This window comes from Convolutriloba macropyga, chromosome 13 (assembly GCF_964194025.1).
Source record: "Convolutriloba macropyga chromosome 13, txConMacr16.3, whole genome shotgun sequence".
Classification (NCBI taxonomy): Eukaryota; Metazoa; Xenacoelomorpha; order Acoela; family Convolutidae; genus Convolutriloba; species Convolutriloba macropyga.
Genome location: NC_134480.1, coordinates 42,655,498 through 42,672,925, shown reverse-complemented (window position 1 = coordinate 42,672,925; position 17,428 = coordinate 42,655,498).

Genomic DNA, 17,428 nt, shown 5'->3' with positions numbered 1-17,428 from the left:
TAGTGCATTTATCATCTCTTTTTAAAGTAAATTTCGGCCCACCAAAATCAATTTAATTATTTGCCGAAATGCAATGATGCCATCAATTAAGAATTGAATTTGGACTAAATTATAGACTACGAAATATAATACTGGTTGGCAACGTTTTCCGGATCTATTCTGTTTTGCCCCCCCCCAGCTTAGTGGGCTTATATTTTTTACACACACCCCCGGCACGTGCTATTTTGTTACAAAGTAACGTGCTATATAACATCAAAAAATTTATAACTTTGGGGCGTGAAACACAAAAACACTGCGGGCCGAAGAAGAAAAGATCCCGTTAGTAGTGGATAAAACAAGGGATTCAACAACCAGTAAAATTTGTCCCTCTGTCCTAACGCTAATCGCGCATGTCGAATCAGGCCAAATTTTACTGTTTGTTGAATCCCTTGTTTTATCCACTACTATATTCACCACTATAAATACATACTACGCGCACAATTGTGTACAAAAATTTATGCAATTCAAACAATAATATCCAAAAGTTCTCAAAGCTAGATTTAAGCCTAATTCCATATCTAATATGCCAAACTATACTGAAATAAATCAGGTTAATCATCTCACAAAGTTTTTTTCAATAGAATTTGATGGACTGAAAATAACTCAAAATTGTTTAGAACTGGATAATAAGAAACAAGTTTCTTTAAAATTTTGACTTTAACCAGGAGACGATTGATCTATGATGTTTAACTGAGTGATTCTATGTACCTGGTTACATTTTTGAGCCGAGTCTTGGGAGGTCTTGTTAAAAGGTTAACTCGCCTTTACCACGCTACGGCAGTACTGCTCGACCTTTCTTAATGGCAACTGTGGGGGAGGGTGCAAGTACAGAATGCTTGAACACTTTCAATTTTAATTAATAGGCTGACTGAAGTCTAATATTAAGCTGACTGAACAATATTAATGTATCATTTGTAGGGATATCGATATCAATATTAATATTAAATATATTTCTGAATAAACAATCACTCATTTATCATTTATGAAAATTGTAGTTCTGTCATACACCTAGATTGTAGCTGGCTATCCTTCTGAACTTCTGCCAAAAACATTGTTAGGAACTTTTTCCATTCTGAGTAGTAGTCTGTTGAGACTAGGATTCTCGGATAGCTTTCACACGCCTGAGAGAAGTTGATATAACTCTGGATGGTAGAGTAGGAATATCCTTTATCGTTCAGCAGTTGTTTCCAAGGAATATCCTTATTGTTTTCTTGATGGTCTTGTTTCATTTTCCCCCATATGTATCCTCTGTCAGAAATTGTCAGTAGATATAAACGATTCAGCTTTCCCTCCATGTTATTGATTTTGGTGAGATAAGACTCAAATTCACCAATATTGAATGAATTTCTGAGTTTATTGTGGAAAAATAAATATTCCGGCACATTCACTTCAAACTTGTCCAGTGTTTCCTGATGCTCGTAACTTAGTAGGTCCTTCTTGAACTTGGAGAGGAACAACTGGGAGAGTTCTGTTTTAGTTCAATTTCCAGTCTCACTTTCATGTTCGGCGGTGTTGTCGGGTATGCATTTGTTCTCCTTACAAAATGTAATCATTTGATTTTTTTTAAATTAGTCAACTCGTTTATATTTTCTTCAGATAAAGAAGTGCATGATAAAGCTCCAGTTATTAAAGTCTCGTCAAATGACAAAAATTGTTTAAAATTTTTCGCTAGTTTTTGTAGTGAAGTGAAACTCATGATGAATAGCCAAAAAATGCCGTGGAGAATAAAGGTCCCCACGTGGAGAATTATTCTAGAACATTCTTTTTTCTAGAATATTCTGACATGATTTTTAACATAAAATTAGTTATCATTTCCCAAGTAATTACAAGTTTTAAAGTAAAATAATAATTGTATCCTTCTATTAAATTGAATGATTTGTATAATCTATTAAAAATTAAATATAGATTTTAATAAATACTCACTTTACTAGCTAATTTTTAAGGGTATCTTATATTCGAAATTATCACTTGTTTTCATTCTGTTAGTGATGGTGGCTTTCTTTGTCAATGGCGGCGGCCATTTTAGCATGACATGCACTTTTCATTCGATCTGCTAAGCAGTGTAATGCGATGTTAAACCAAGCTTGTTGACTTCTTATACTATTAGTGGTTGCTAAATATGAAAGAAAGCGAACAATAATAGCACAGTCAAAAACACTGAGATCGGTGGAAACACAGTGATTTGTTTTTTTCTATGTCTTCTTGAATACTATACTTATAAACATGCTCTCTCAATTGATTTCTAGTGTGACCATATCTATATCTATGAAGATAAATACATAGTCTACAATTCCTATTTCTAAATCTATATAATGGTATATGTTTATAAACATTACACATACTACATGTTAGATATTTGTCAGGATCAAAATAATGATATCCCAAATGTTCTATATAATCTTTAACCTTAACCATATTTTTACATACATAACAAGAAGATTCTAATTCTTTACAATTATTACAACATTCTTTCCAAGGTTAATTTATACACTTATCACATTTCATTTTCATTTTTCGAAAAATTATTTTTTGATTATTTCCCTAAAAAAATACATCATGTCTCAATCAACTAATACTAGTGTCATAAACTTCTGCGACGTCTGTAATCTATCCTTTGAATCAAAGAAGGGTTTATACAGACACCAATCTTACGATCTCAAACATATGGAACTACTGGAGAAAATGTATGAGTCTGAAGAAGAAGAAATCTTGGAGAGGGTGTATAATCCGGATGAAGATGATTATTTTACTAAAACTAGGGCTAAAACTAAAACAGAGACTATATCAGAAACTGAAACTGAAAACAATATCTATTCTAAGATTAGGTTTATATGTTAAGAATGTCATGAAGAATTTAGAAGTAAAGTAGCTCTAACTACTCATTCGTATAGTCACAATCGCATGTATCTAGAAAAAACAGAAGACTTTGATATAAACTCAAGTCAGAACATGAGAGAATTTTATATTACTGATAAAGGTGGGAATTACATTGAAGATATAGATGAAGCAACTAATTACTCTTTAGAAGAAATTAAAAACTGTTACCAGTTACGTAAAGTTAAGAGTTTTAAATATAATATCACGGTTAAATGTGATTATAAGAAGAGAACCGAAGAAGAAGTTAAAACTACTAAAATATTTTTCAATATTGATTATTTTAATAATAATGCAATATATGAGTATGGTGACTTCAATCGGTGGCTAGATTTCGAAAGGGAAATATAAGAAGTTTATGGTTATGATTTTGAGTTTCTTGGAATAAGAAGTATTCAGTTAAACATTGAACCAACTAAAGCGTCTATTGGTAGTTATATAGATTTACCTCCTGATCTCAAAAACTCTAAATCGATATTAAATATACGTAGTTATAAATACAATTGCTTACAACTAACTATAACTGCTTGGCTACATCCCGCCCCACACCATGCAACTCGAGAAAGTAAATATGTAGATAAACTAATTGAACCAAGACAACAACATGAAAATGATTTTGCTTATATAATAAGAATACAGAAATTGTATAATAATAATAATATTTGGGTATACACACCTTGTGGTAATGGTAAAATAGAATTGTTTAAACAAGTGGATGATTTTAATAAAGATAGAAAGGATGTAAGATTACTAGTTTGGAGTAATGGTCAAGTAGAACACTGTGCCCTAATAAAAAATATAGAAACCTTGTTAGAACGACCAAATAAAAACAACATTAAATATTATAATTGTGATAGGTGTACCTATTGGTTTAACTCACAAATTAAATATGAAAAACACGAATGCAGCACCTCATTCAACCCAAAGATTGTTTGTCCTAAGAAAAAACTTATTACTTTTATAAATGAACGCAAACGTCAGAATATAAAAAATTCTATAACTGCCGATATAGAATGTTGCATTGTTGAAGTAACAACTAATGACTGTAAATATGTAAAAGCTGAACATATTCCAATAGCTGTGGGTTACACCTGGCAAGGTAATTTCAAACACTACTTCCGTCTAGGCCGCATCAAAAGATTTGCTAGAGATCTATTAGAAATAGAAACTGAGAATAATTTCAAACATAATGAAAAGATGATATTCACAGAAGAAGATAAATTATATCATGAAACTAATAATACTTGTCATATCTGCAGTAAAACATGTATTAATAAAGTGGGAGATCATTCTCATGAAATATAGAGGACCAGCATGTAAAATATGTAATCTAAGATACGAACAACAAAACTTCATTCCAGTAATATTCCATAATGGCTCTGGCTATGACTTCAACCTACTATACAGTGAACTCTTAAAACAGAATAATGATAAAAGAAAAGTAGATAACATACCACTAGCTATTGGTAAATCTAAGATGTTTAGCATTGGTTGTCTCAAATTCTTAGACAGTTATAACTTCTTAGCTATGCCTCTAGATCAAATGGCAAAGATATACGGATGTAAAACTAAAACATTATATCCATATGAATACTTTGGTTTAGAGTCGTATAGTAGCAAAGCTACCTACCAAGAAGCTATAGGTAATCTCAACATAGAAGACTTCAAATCCTCACTACATAATAAATTTTCAACACAAGAAGAAGTAGATAACTTTAACAATGAAAACAGTCATAAAACTGGAAAAGATCTAACTATAAAGTATTTACAGAATGATGTGGAAATATTAGACTATTGCATGAATGAATATGCTAAACTAAGCATGAAAGAATTCAAGCTCAATCCCCTACACTATGTAAGTCTCCCAGGTTATAGTTTTGATTGTTGGTTAATGTCAAGCGGTGTAACATTAGATACATTACAAGATAAGCAAATGCTAGATGATTTTGTTGGATCAAAGAGAGGTGGTATATGTGGAATAATGGGAGATAGATATATAAATAATCAGGGAACCTGCTTCGCAGATAGTAATACTAATACTAATGCTAATATTAATGATAATACTAATACTAATACTAATACTAGTACTAATACAAATACTAATAGTAATGATAAAGTTATTAATAGAAATATATGGTACATAGACGCAAACAACCTATATGGTTATGCAATGATGCAAAAGTTACCTTAAAGGATTTTGAGTTTATTACTACTACTACTCTAGATCCACGAACGGACTTCGTCCGTTGCAAGCCAAGCGGGTTCCTCGATGTAATATTGAATACTCCAGATGATAGTGATCATGGTTACTATATAGTTTGTGATATTGATTATACTAATGAATGTAAAGAGAGAACAGATCAGTTAGCACTAATGCCTAATAAAAGGAAGATAAATGATAATGAATTGGGATGCCGACAAAGAGAGAAAAGTAAAGCAAGATCCGAGAAATTAATCTTAGACCAAAACAACAAAAACGAATATATGGTTCATTATAGGATGTTGAAGTTCTATGTTAAGATGGGAGTAATGTAACAAAAATACATAGAGTAAATAAATTTAAACAAGATTATATATGTAGCGATTATATACAAAACAATACAAATAAAAGAGCAACAGCTAAAACTGAAGCAGAAAAGGATGTAAGGAAATTAATGAATAACTCATTATATGGAAGAATGTGCATGAATCCTCTACACTTCTTTCAAAGCAAGTTCTTGCATAATGAAGAAAAGATAATGAAAAGTTTAAGTAAACCAACATTTAAGAATATAACTAGATATAGAGATTATAGCCAAATAGAATATATAAAGAAAAAAATAGAACATGATTCTCCAGTATATGTAGGTGTTACTATCTTAGAATTAAATAAATTACACATGTATGATGTATTCTATAATATTCTACAACCATCCCTCAAAGATCTAACACTTCACTATATGGATACGGACAGTTTCGTATTAAGTTATAGTGAAGGTAAAGTTAGTGATGAGCATATGGGCTTAAGTAATCTAGACATACCTAAAAAAACTAATAATAAAGTCCCCGGTAAGTTTAAGCACAAGCTGGGAAGTAGGATTAATGAGGAATTTATAGCATTGTCCACCAAAACATATAGCTTCAAAAATTATCCTAAAAACTGTAAAAAAAAAGGAATAAAGAAGCATAATAATGCTAGACACATAGATTATTATGATGCATTAATGAATAATACACAGAGAATAGTAGATGAATGTAGAATACAAAAAGTTGGCGATAACATGACAACAACAAAAACAAGTAAGATTAGTTTAAATATACTTGATGATAAAAGGTTTTATGTAAACAATATAAAAAGTTATCCGCATGATGAGAATCTATATCTATTCAAAAGAGATTTAATAAAAATGATCCGCCAAGCATCATTAGATGGAGACAAAGACCTGCTGGTTAATAATATTCTAGAACTAACCAAGTTTAATGATGATAGAAAGTTAATTGAAGTTGCTATTATATTATATAACGAGCTGTGCTAATTTTTATAACAAATAATTATAGACCTAATTCATTCATTACATCCATATGGTTGTTAGTTAGTATATTATAAAAATTATCTGAGCCATATATTTTTCCATAGTGTCTCCCATGATTGAATTCTTATGTAGTGTAGCTCCAGCTATTATATTTATATTATATTCTAGAAATTTTATTATCTTCTTAGCCCCTTCTACATATTTAGAATAAGTTGAAATTATTAAATCATCATGATTTGGTTCCTTAATATGATCAATAAACTCATCTATAGTATTACAACGTCTTTTACAAGCTAAATATCTTTTTAGAATAAGAGAGAAGCTGTTTTCATTATCCATTTTTTACTCATGTTATAATTTTTCAATACATATAAAATGACTAAACTAGATAAAATTATAGAACTAAACAATCTAGAAAAACAAAACAGAAGAAATAGGTTAGAAGATAAATTAAAACAACAAGAATATTATGGTGAAATAGAAGAGTTATTTGATCCTTTAACAAAAACTATCAGTGAAACTGCTTCGCAGACAAACGCAAACAATGAACAGAATCTAGCATTAAGTGAACAAACATTAAGAGCAATAGATTGGCAAAATCAAGAATTAGATAAACAAACTAAGATGATCGAGCAAGCTGGTTCCCAGTTTAATGAAACTGCTTCCAAGATTGGTGAAACGTTAAAGGGGACCATAAAGCAAACTCAAGATATAGCACCAGTTTATGTTGATACAAAAACAGCCATACTTCTTCATGACATGGGGGCTCAAACTAATGCTCAATTAAAATTAGAACTCGTAGATTTGCCTAGTAGGTGATATAAAATGAATGGTGTTGATATAACTCTAGAACAGGGTGCATTTTTAGTTGTGAATAATGTACATGAGTTTTCAAAAGGATTTACTGATTTTCCTACTTAAATAAATGTAACATATGATGATCAGGTTGAGGAAGATGAAAACAAAACTAAAAGGTTTTTAAAGGATATTAGATATGATTTAGGAAAAGTGGATAAGAAAAACGCTAGATATAGAACAATAAAACGTATAATGGAGGTAAGAGATGATATATTTGGCAGGGGATTAAATGGCAACCCAAAAAAATTAGTAGAAAGACTAGAATTATTAATACGAGAAACAAAAGCTGGTCATGATGGATTACATGATGAAATGCTAGATATATCTAAGCAACTATTATCTATGAATATTATTAATCAAGACCAACTAGATAATTTTGTTTTTAATTATGGTAAATGAGCGAAGCTATCAGGGAAACTGCTTGGCTAGCCACGAGCAGAGCTCGTTCGCAGATGACTATGTCCATAAATAAAATGGTAGAAAAACAACAACAAAAACTAGCTAAAGAAGTATTCAGTCCTCAAATAACAAAGTTTAAAAGACAAGGAATAATACCACTATATAAAGATGAAACATGGTCAGCTGATTTAATTGAAAAGTCATCTCTAAGTAAATACAACAATAATTATAAGTTTATTTTAAGAGTTATAGATATATTCACAAAATAAGCATGGGCTATTCCTTTAATGAATAAATCTGGTTTATCTATAACTAATGGTTTTAAAATAGTATTAAGTGAACATCCACAAGGTGGCTCTGAACCTAGAAAACCAGAAAAGTTATGGGTAGATAGAGGTAGTGAGTTTTACAATAAAACATTTAAATCTTTTTTTAAAGAATATGGAACCGGCAAAGCCGCTTCAGGGATAGAGCTATATTCGACTTATAGTGATTTAAAGGCTGTATTCATAGAGAGATTCAATAGAACATTATTACACATAATAAATAAACCTATGTTCATCAATGGCGATGGTAATTGGGTAAATATATTAAATGATGCTGTTGTAACATATAACAATAACATTCACTCAACAATTAAAATGACACCAGTTGATGCTTCTAATAATCCTGATAAAGTTAAATACTATGTTAATTCTACCAAAGCAACACCAAAATTTAAAGTTGTTGATTATGTTAGAAATGTAGATAAACGTAATATCTTCTCTAAAAGTTACACTTCTAATTGGAATAGAGAATTGTTTAAAGTGAATGAGGTTCTAAAAACACATCCAGCAACATATAAAATAGAAGATATTAATGGAGAGATAATAGAAGGCAAATATTATGAACAGGAACTATTGAAATCCGAGTTTGATTTTGAATCTAATAATAAGGTTTTGGAATCATTAAATATAGACCTACGGTCAACTACGAAGTAGATCAGGGAACCTGCTTCGCAGATTGACCTGTGGTCCTAAGTCTAATTATAATTCTAAGTCTAAGTCTAATTGTAAGACTAATTATAAGTCTAATTACAAGACTAATTATTATTCCAATTATATGTAAACAAATACAAAGATGACCAGAAATAGATTCAATCAAGCTAAACATAAATCAACATCAACATCAACAAACAACATAACACTAAGTAAGGCTCGTGGGTTATTCCTAGAAGATAATGATGATATTGATATGAAGGATACCTATGAAATTACAAATGTTCATCCTCCTAGAGATGAAAAAGATGTTGTTAATAAAGAGTAATGTGACAATAAATTATTATCCTCTTCTAATAAAATAGACATTTTAAGTAGAAACATAACTGAACTAAGAAAAGGCGACTTTGAAAAAGTTACAACTAAAACATTACAACTAAATGAAACACAAGTTAATGAAGAACAAATTAATGACTTTATTGAATCAACAAATGAAATCAGAAATACTGTTAAGTTTTGTAATAAAGTTGCTGCAGATACTATCTCTAAATATAATCAATTAAAAGAAGAATTTGATAATAATAAGTTTAATCAGAATATAACTAACATACACTTAGATGAAATGTTTACTAATGGTTTGAGAGAAATGAAAGAACACAATAAATCTCTTAGAGGTGTTATAGTACAATATATAATTGCTATACTTTTACAAAGTAAGTTACTTGATAATAAAGAGAAGGACAGACTTGAGATGCATTATAGTTTTAATCAAGAAGATATAATGAAAGAAATAGAAAGAATTTTTACTAATGAAAATAAGCAAAGCAATGACCAATCCAACAGCACCGGGTGAGAGATTACTATATCCAGATTTGTCATCAGCATCAGAAAGATTGATTCGCGAAGCTGCTGCTGTCAATGAACAGCAGATAAACGAGAAGATTCAAGCTAATAAAAAATTTAACAATAATATTACCATTATAAAAAATATTAGAAATTGTTAGGAAACTGAAACTAATAACTATAATAAGAAGCTAAGCAGATATAAGAATTATATTAACGTAGCTGAGATAACAGAAATAGTATTATCATCAATAGCAACAACTGCAACAACAACATCAGTTTCATTAACAGGTATAGGATTAGCTTATTCTATACCAACAGCTTTTGCTACATAAACTGTTTGTGGTTCATTATCAAAAACAATTAATACTAAAATTAGAAATAAAATTATAAAGTATTCACAAATGTATATTTTAAGTAAACAGTTTAGTGATAAGTTTAATATACTATATACTAAATCAATGAATGATAATAAAAAAGATAATGATGAGTATAATGAATTTGTTAAGTTATATGAGGATTATAAGAAGAATAAGAAAAACAAGCTGAGTATTTTTTTAGATTAAAGATATTAGTGCTTTTAAGTAATAACAATGTTTTTGGTAATAATAATATTAGTATTAATATTTATCGATAAATATATTATCATAATCTTAGTTATAATCATAATCATAATCATAAACATAATCATAATCAAATAATTATCTTTTCTTTTTACCTAAGTATAACCCTCTACCTTTTTGTACTACCTTTATACCTTCACCAGTAGTTGGAAATTTAATTAAATCAGGTGTAGCCACTAGAGCTGGTTTAGGGTTTCTAGATGCAGCTGCACTTCCTATTTTACTTGCTATTTCTAATGCTCTTACTGGATTATTAGCAACTTTCTTTCCAAAATTAACCGTAGCTTTACCAACACTTTTAAAGAAATCTTTAAGTCCTTCTGCTTCTATTGTTGCATCAGATACTGTCATTGATTTATTCCTTCTACATAAAACACAATTACCTTTTAATATTTTAGAACCTTTTGAAGTGATAGCTCCTCTTATATTAACAGTACCACTATAATGTCTACCTCCAACACAATATGAATTAGATTTGAACTTATTTAAAAGACTCATTTCTATATGTAAAATATAAATTTAGAAGTTAAAAAGTATAATCACTTTGTTGTTATTAGGCCTAAGCCTAAACCTAAGGTTAAACCTGAAGCCAAACCCAAACCCAAAACTAAACTTGATGCTAAGGGTCTATCTCTAGAAAATAAAAAGAAATTAAATATTATTTATGCTAAGGGTTTTGTTAAGACTAGTAAGAAATAGTTTGATTATCATTGATTTAGTCATTGTTTAGTCATCGGTTAAGTCAATAAGTATATCATTCAATATAACTATGTCTATGATATAATAGGCCTTCGGTTATTAGTCTCTACGAGACTATATCAACCATCTTATTACCATCACTATTCACACTAATAACCTCTCTAGTTAATACTAATACATGACGTATAACATCTGCAACTGCAGCACTAAATTTAAAATTAAGTTGTATTGGTTGTGGACCTATATGATCCCTTTGATATCTAGTATCGAATACATATATTCTATAATTACTTTTGAATGTTCTGTGATTTATATATGGTTTTATATTATGTGGTAGCCCATTATAATATTTATTAAAGCTAACAATCTCTTTGAAAGCCTCATGATAATTATTAGTACCATAATTATTATTCATTCTATCCTCGGGATAAAACTCACTACCAATCTTACAATAACATTCAGTAACACTCATTATATCAAATGTACTTGCATCATGAGTTTGTTCATTAACATTATTATTTTCAAAACCAACTATTATATATTGCGGTCTTTCCATACCACTTTCCATACCTAGATCAAACAAGAAGTTAGTAGCATTGGGTACATTCTTATAAAATGTTTTTTTTTTCATAATAGCTAAAGTGTACATTATTCTTTTTACTTAAACCCTTTTGCACAATAACTCTATTATCATTACTAGGATCAATACTTGGCACACACCATGATATATCTCTAATTTCTATATTACCATCATTAGCAACTGCACCAGGATTAGCATTAACTCTATATAGAGCTCTATCATTATTATTTCTTTTTAATATTAATTTAAATCCTAAACCATATATAATCTTTTCTAAATCATTTATGAAACCAAATAGATCACTCATCTTAATCATCATATACATATGTCCTCGTTGTGCAGCAATATGGTCACCTTTAAGTTGACTATCTCTATTACCCTGATTTCTAACAAAACCACTCTCATATTCATCACCAGTACGAGTTAATAACTTATACATCAATAGATTAGGATGACAATGATCTATATATTCAATAGTCCTACCACCACTATCTTCAAGCTTAATTGAACTAAACAATGCCATCATACCATATTTAACTAATCTGATACTAGCATCATTAGCAAATACACCACCAGCATCATCTGATACAACAAACTCTATCTCTAGATAGGAATCACGCAAATTTAAGTGATTCTCTTCTCTATTGAGAATAATATTAATGTTAGTATTGATTGTATTCATTGTTGCTAGATTATTAGGTTTATACTTTATAATCTTACTTTTGTGTATATCATTATTATAACCATAAGTTGTATCCAAATTAAAATCATTTTCATTAGATAAAAAATGACTGATTTACGAAGCGGTTTCACCGATAGTTTAATGTTAAGAGAACTACAAAATATACACGAAGCTTTAACTAAAACTAAAGAAGAGCCCACACTTAACTTTAGAATGATAAAACCAACAGAAAAGTTTAACTTTAGTGAACCTATACTTAATACAACAAAATTAGGTTTAATTAGATTATCTGTTTATAATTCAGTGTTTAATGTGAATAGGAGAAACAATCAATTCTTATATGCTAGTATTGTTATAGAAGATGATGAAGCTTTACCTCGGGCTCTTCGCTCTGACCCTAAACTTAACCCTATCTCTACATCAAGCCCAAACATTGCATCTATACTTAATTATAAATATAAAGGAATCCCGTTGCTATATTCAACTATTACACCGGGAGCATATGAGTTAACTGACATAGCAGAATTAATAAAAGAAGAAACTGATGGTAATGTTATAATAGAACCTGATAAGAATACGATGAAATGTTTAATGGAAATAAAACAAGGAGCACCCAGCTTTGATATAGAAAACTCACTAGCCTCATTACTAGGATTTAGAAAAATAATTTATGAAAAAGGTAGATATAAATCTCAGAAAATTATTGATATTATGGGTTTCAAAAAAATTAACATTCATTGCAATATTATATCTGGAGCTAAAGATAAGGGTAAAGATACAGATATATTATATACTTTTAATCTAACAGAACCACCAGGTTACTTGATAAGTATTTTACCAACTGATATCTTATATCAAAATGTAACTAAAGATAGAATAGAATATATTGAATTTCTTATTAAAGATGAGCATGGAAGACCTATAGACTTTAATGGTGATGTATTAGGTTTTACTTTACATCTGTATTAACAACTTCGTTGATCTGATTTACACTTACACTTATCTGGGAAGCAGGTTTCCCCGATACTTGTACCTACACTTATCTACGAAGCAGGTTCCCTGATACTTGTACTTAGACTTAGACTGACACTTAAACTAAACTACAAAACTCTCCGATCCCAATTAATTCTTAGTTTACCATTAATATTTTTATTTTTAGTTATATCAATGACAATATAATTATAAGGCTCTTTCCATACCTTATTACATATATTAGCAAAATCATGATAACTTATTTCAACATTATTAAAGAAATCTTGATATATAGATATGAGGACTTTACCTCTCCGTTCAAATAAAATAAATAGATTACAGTTCTCTCTAACACTCTGCCTATCCAGAGAGAACAGGTTTTGATTAAGATATATCGTATTACAGTTATTATGTCTACCTCTACAAAAGTCTTCATTTATAACTGGTTCTTTGGCTCTAACATCATCGAATATCATTAGTTTCTCTAAGTTTTTCGATAGTTTATCGGGAGATGGCAAATCTTTTATATCTTTAATAAATTCAACATCTGCTTTTGGGTTTATTCTTTCTATACCATGGTACTGATCACCAGTAGGTCCAATGATGTATAGCTTATCAAAGTATATACTAGCTAGAATTAGTTTTTTTAATAAGAATGTCTTACCACATTCACTAGGACCAGATGTTATACATCTAAAGTTATCTTTGAATGCGGCTTCAGTAATTATATCATCATCATTTAGCTATGAATATAGATCATCATTTATGTTTACAGATATCGGTGAAACCGCTTCACGGATTTTATTAGTAGGACTATTACTAATGCTATTACTATTGCTGTTCCTATTAGATTTACTCCTTTGATATTTTTCATCAAATAGATATATAAAATTATCTCTATCATTATCATTATCCTTATCATTATCATTACCTTTATCATTATCATTATCATTATCATTATCATTATCATTATCATTATCATTAACATTATCATTAACATTATCATTATCGTTATCATTATCATTATCATTAACATTATCATTATTAGCAAAGCTACTTCATAGATCATTAACATTATCATTATCATTATCATTATTAGCAAAGCTACTTCGTAGATCATAATCATTATCATTATCATTATATTTATCATTATCAATGACATTATCTTTATCATTAACATTATCATTATCATTAACATTATCATTATCATTATCATCTGTGAAGCAAGTTCCCTGATTAACATTACAACTTAAACAAAAACTCTCATTATATATTCCTGGATATTTACATTGATTAACTAGAATATATTTAGGTTCACTTACCATTTCTGGTTTATCATCTCTCATTACAATTTCAATTGGTGTTAGACTTATATCTTTACCTATATCTTTTATTCTGATATCACTCATAGCATTATTATCAACATTAAATTTATTATTGAATTCCTCAAAAGTTAGGATGAGCATTTTTATATAATAATTTTATTAAATCTAAGTCTAAGTCTAAGTCTAAATCTAAATCTAAATCAAATCTATATTTATTATATAAAAATGGAAACAGGTAGTGCAGTTTTTATTTTTATTATTATAATTGGAATTTGTTATATAATATATGATTCAAGACCAAGTAAATATACAAAACTAGAAGAAAGCTTTGGTGGATTTATGAATAGGAGTCTAGTTAGATTTGAATATGAAAAGTCACCATTACATACTATTGTTTATGGTGGAACTGGTACAGGCAAAACATATTTTATTAGACAATACTTAAAGTTATACTTAGACCATGATCAAGTTCATGATCAAGTTCAAGATCAAGTTCAATATCAAGTTCAAGATCAAGATCAAGTTCAAGATCAAGTTCAAGATCAAGTTCAAGATCAAGTTCAACACCAAGTTGAAGATCAAGATCAAGTTCAAGAACGAGTTCAAGATCAAGTTCAAGATCAAGTTCAACATCAAGTTCAAGATCAAGATCAAGTTCAAGATCAAGACCAAAGGTCCATAGTTACAGTTTGTAAAGAAGACAGAGACTGGATAGATCCTGAGTCTAATAAGTTTTATACTGGGTTTAATAAATGTGATATAAATATGATCACAAAAAATAATATGCATAAATTTCAAAATTGTGCAATAGTACTTGATGATATGGGTGATAGGTTAAATAAGGATATAGGTTATTATTTTACTGAAGGTAGACATTATAATATTGAAATGGTTGTAATGTGTCATAAACCAGCTCAAATAATTAATACAGCAAGGATGAGTTGTGATACCATTTATTTAACAACTTATAATGGACCTGACCTATTTAAAAACTTTAATGAGATATATAATTGTGAACATGACTTCAATAAAACAATTAGTGAATTAAATAGTAACTATTATAATTGTACAGATGGAATGTCAGATGAACTTCGTTATGGTATTATTAAATATAATAAAAAGGAAAATACTTTTTATTATTATTAGTAGTAATAGAACAATGATATATGATTCAAGAGTTGGTTTCCTAGATTTAAAAGCTCTTAGTTTAAAAGATGACTTAGAAAGAGAAGTTATAAATAAACTTATAGCATATATGAAACCACTAATGATTAATGCAACAGATAGAAATGTTATTAATCCTGATAATTATAAGTTTTATTTTAATAAACTTCTTACTTTAAATAATATTAAAATTCAGAATGATGTTTTAACAAAAGAGATGATTAAGGGAAAGGGTATGAAAATTTTATCAAATATTGGTGGAATTATAGGCACAGGTTTATTTATATTTAACTGTTTTTATCCTGATTCAATATCAAGAAATGCTGGAACTGTAGCAATGGGAGCAAGCACAATGTTGAGTAGAGTAAATACATTAGTTAATATTGGATTTGGAGAAGAGTTGGAAGGTGAAACACGAAGCAGTTATACTGATAGTGAAACATGGTCGAAGACCTATCAGGAAAGCAGTTTGGTAAACCACAAACAAAGTTCGTATACTGATCAGTGTAACCGTGACTTCGTCAATGAAGAGATGGGAATTTTGAATAGAAAGGGAGGAAAGTTTTTAAACAAACTAAATATAAATAATGAAGAATTTAGAGAAGAGATTATAAATTTTGTTAAAGATAAAAAAGAATTAGACCTGATATGATCTCAGGTAAGAGATGTAAAACTAATACACTCAATACTTTAGGAATAAATATTTAGCAGAGTGTATCACATCTAAGGATAATACTAAAGATTTAATTGAAATCATGGCTAAATATTATCCACAAAGATTGTACACCGATTCTACAGCATAGCTAATATTATCTGCGAATTTGCAAAACAACTTTGTTGAACAGTTTGGTAAACCACGAACAAAGTTCGCTGGAGAACCACGAGCAAAGCTCGTTCACTGATAATTTTATCTATTAAAAACGCTTTTGAAATGTTTAGAGTGTAACTATAAATATGGAAACCTTGCTTGTTAAAAATATCATTATGAATCATGTCATAAAGATAAAACTGATAAATGTATGTGTGGTAATATAATATTAAGTGGTATTTGTGCTAATGATTTTTCTCCATGGGGTTGTTCTTTAAAAAATGAATCTAGTTCTAATTCTAGTTATAATTCTAACTCTAATTCTATTTCTAACCCTAGTTCTAACCCTAGTTCTAACCCTAGTTCTAGTTCTAACCCTCATTCTAACTCTAGTTCTAACCCTTGTTCTAGTTCTAGTTCTATTTTTGGTTCTGGTTCTAACCCCAGTTCTAGCTCTAGTTCTGGTTCTGGTTCTGGTTCTATCTATGACTATAACTCTAACTCAGATCCTAACCCCAACCCTAACCCTAACCTTATCCCTAACCCTAACCTTAACCCCAGCTCAGAAGTATTAACTAGATGTTGTTATAAGTGTAATTATATAAAACCACTAAAGAATTTTGATGAGGGTAAGTATACATGTAGAAGTTGTACTTCAGCTAAAGTTAATTGTCCATATTGTACTTCTGTTGTGAGATATGATGGGATACGGGCTCATGTAAAGAAACAACATCCAGATATAGAATTGACTAGAGGATTTAGTAGAAATATAACTGATCGGTGTAACCGCTTCGCGGATAAAACAATTAATCCTAGTTGGCAAAGTCCTAGAGCTGTAAGTCCTTTAGTTATTAACCAAACAGAGAATCTGCGAATTTGCAAAACAACTCCGTTGAGCAGTTTCACTGATAGTTGGTCATGTAAATACTATAATTTTGTATCATTTCTTATTAATAATGGAATAAATATAGAAAAAATAAAAGAAAATATAAATTTATTGAAAAGTATAGATAATTTGAAATAAAAAGTATAAAAAAATTTTAAAAAAAACAAAAAAGAGGGTTTCACTCTTT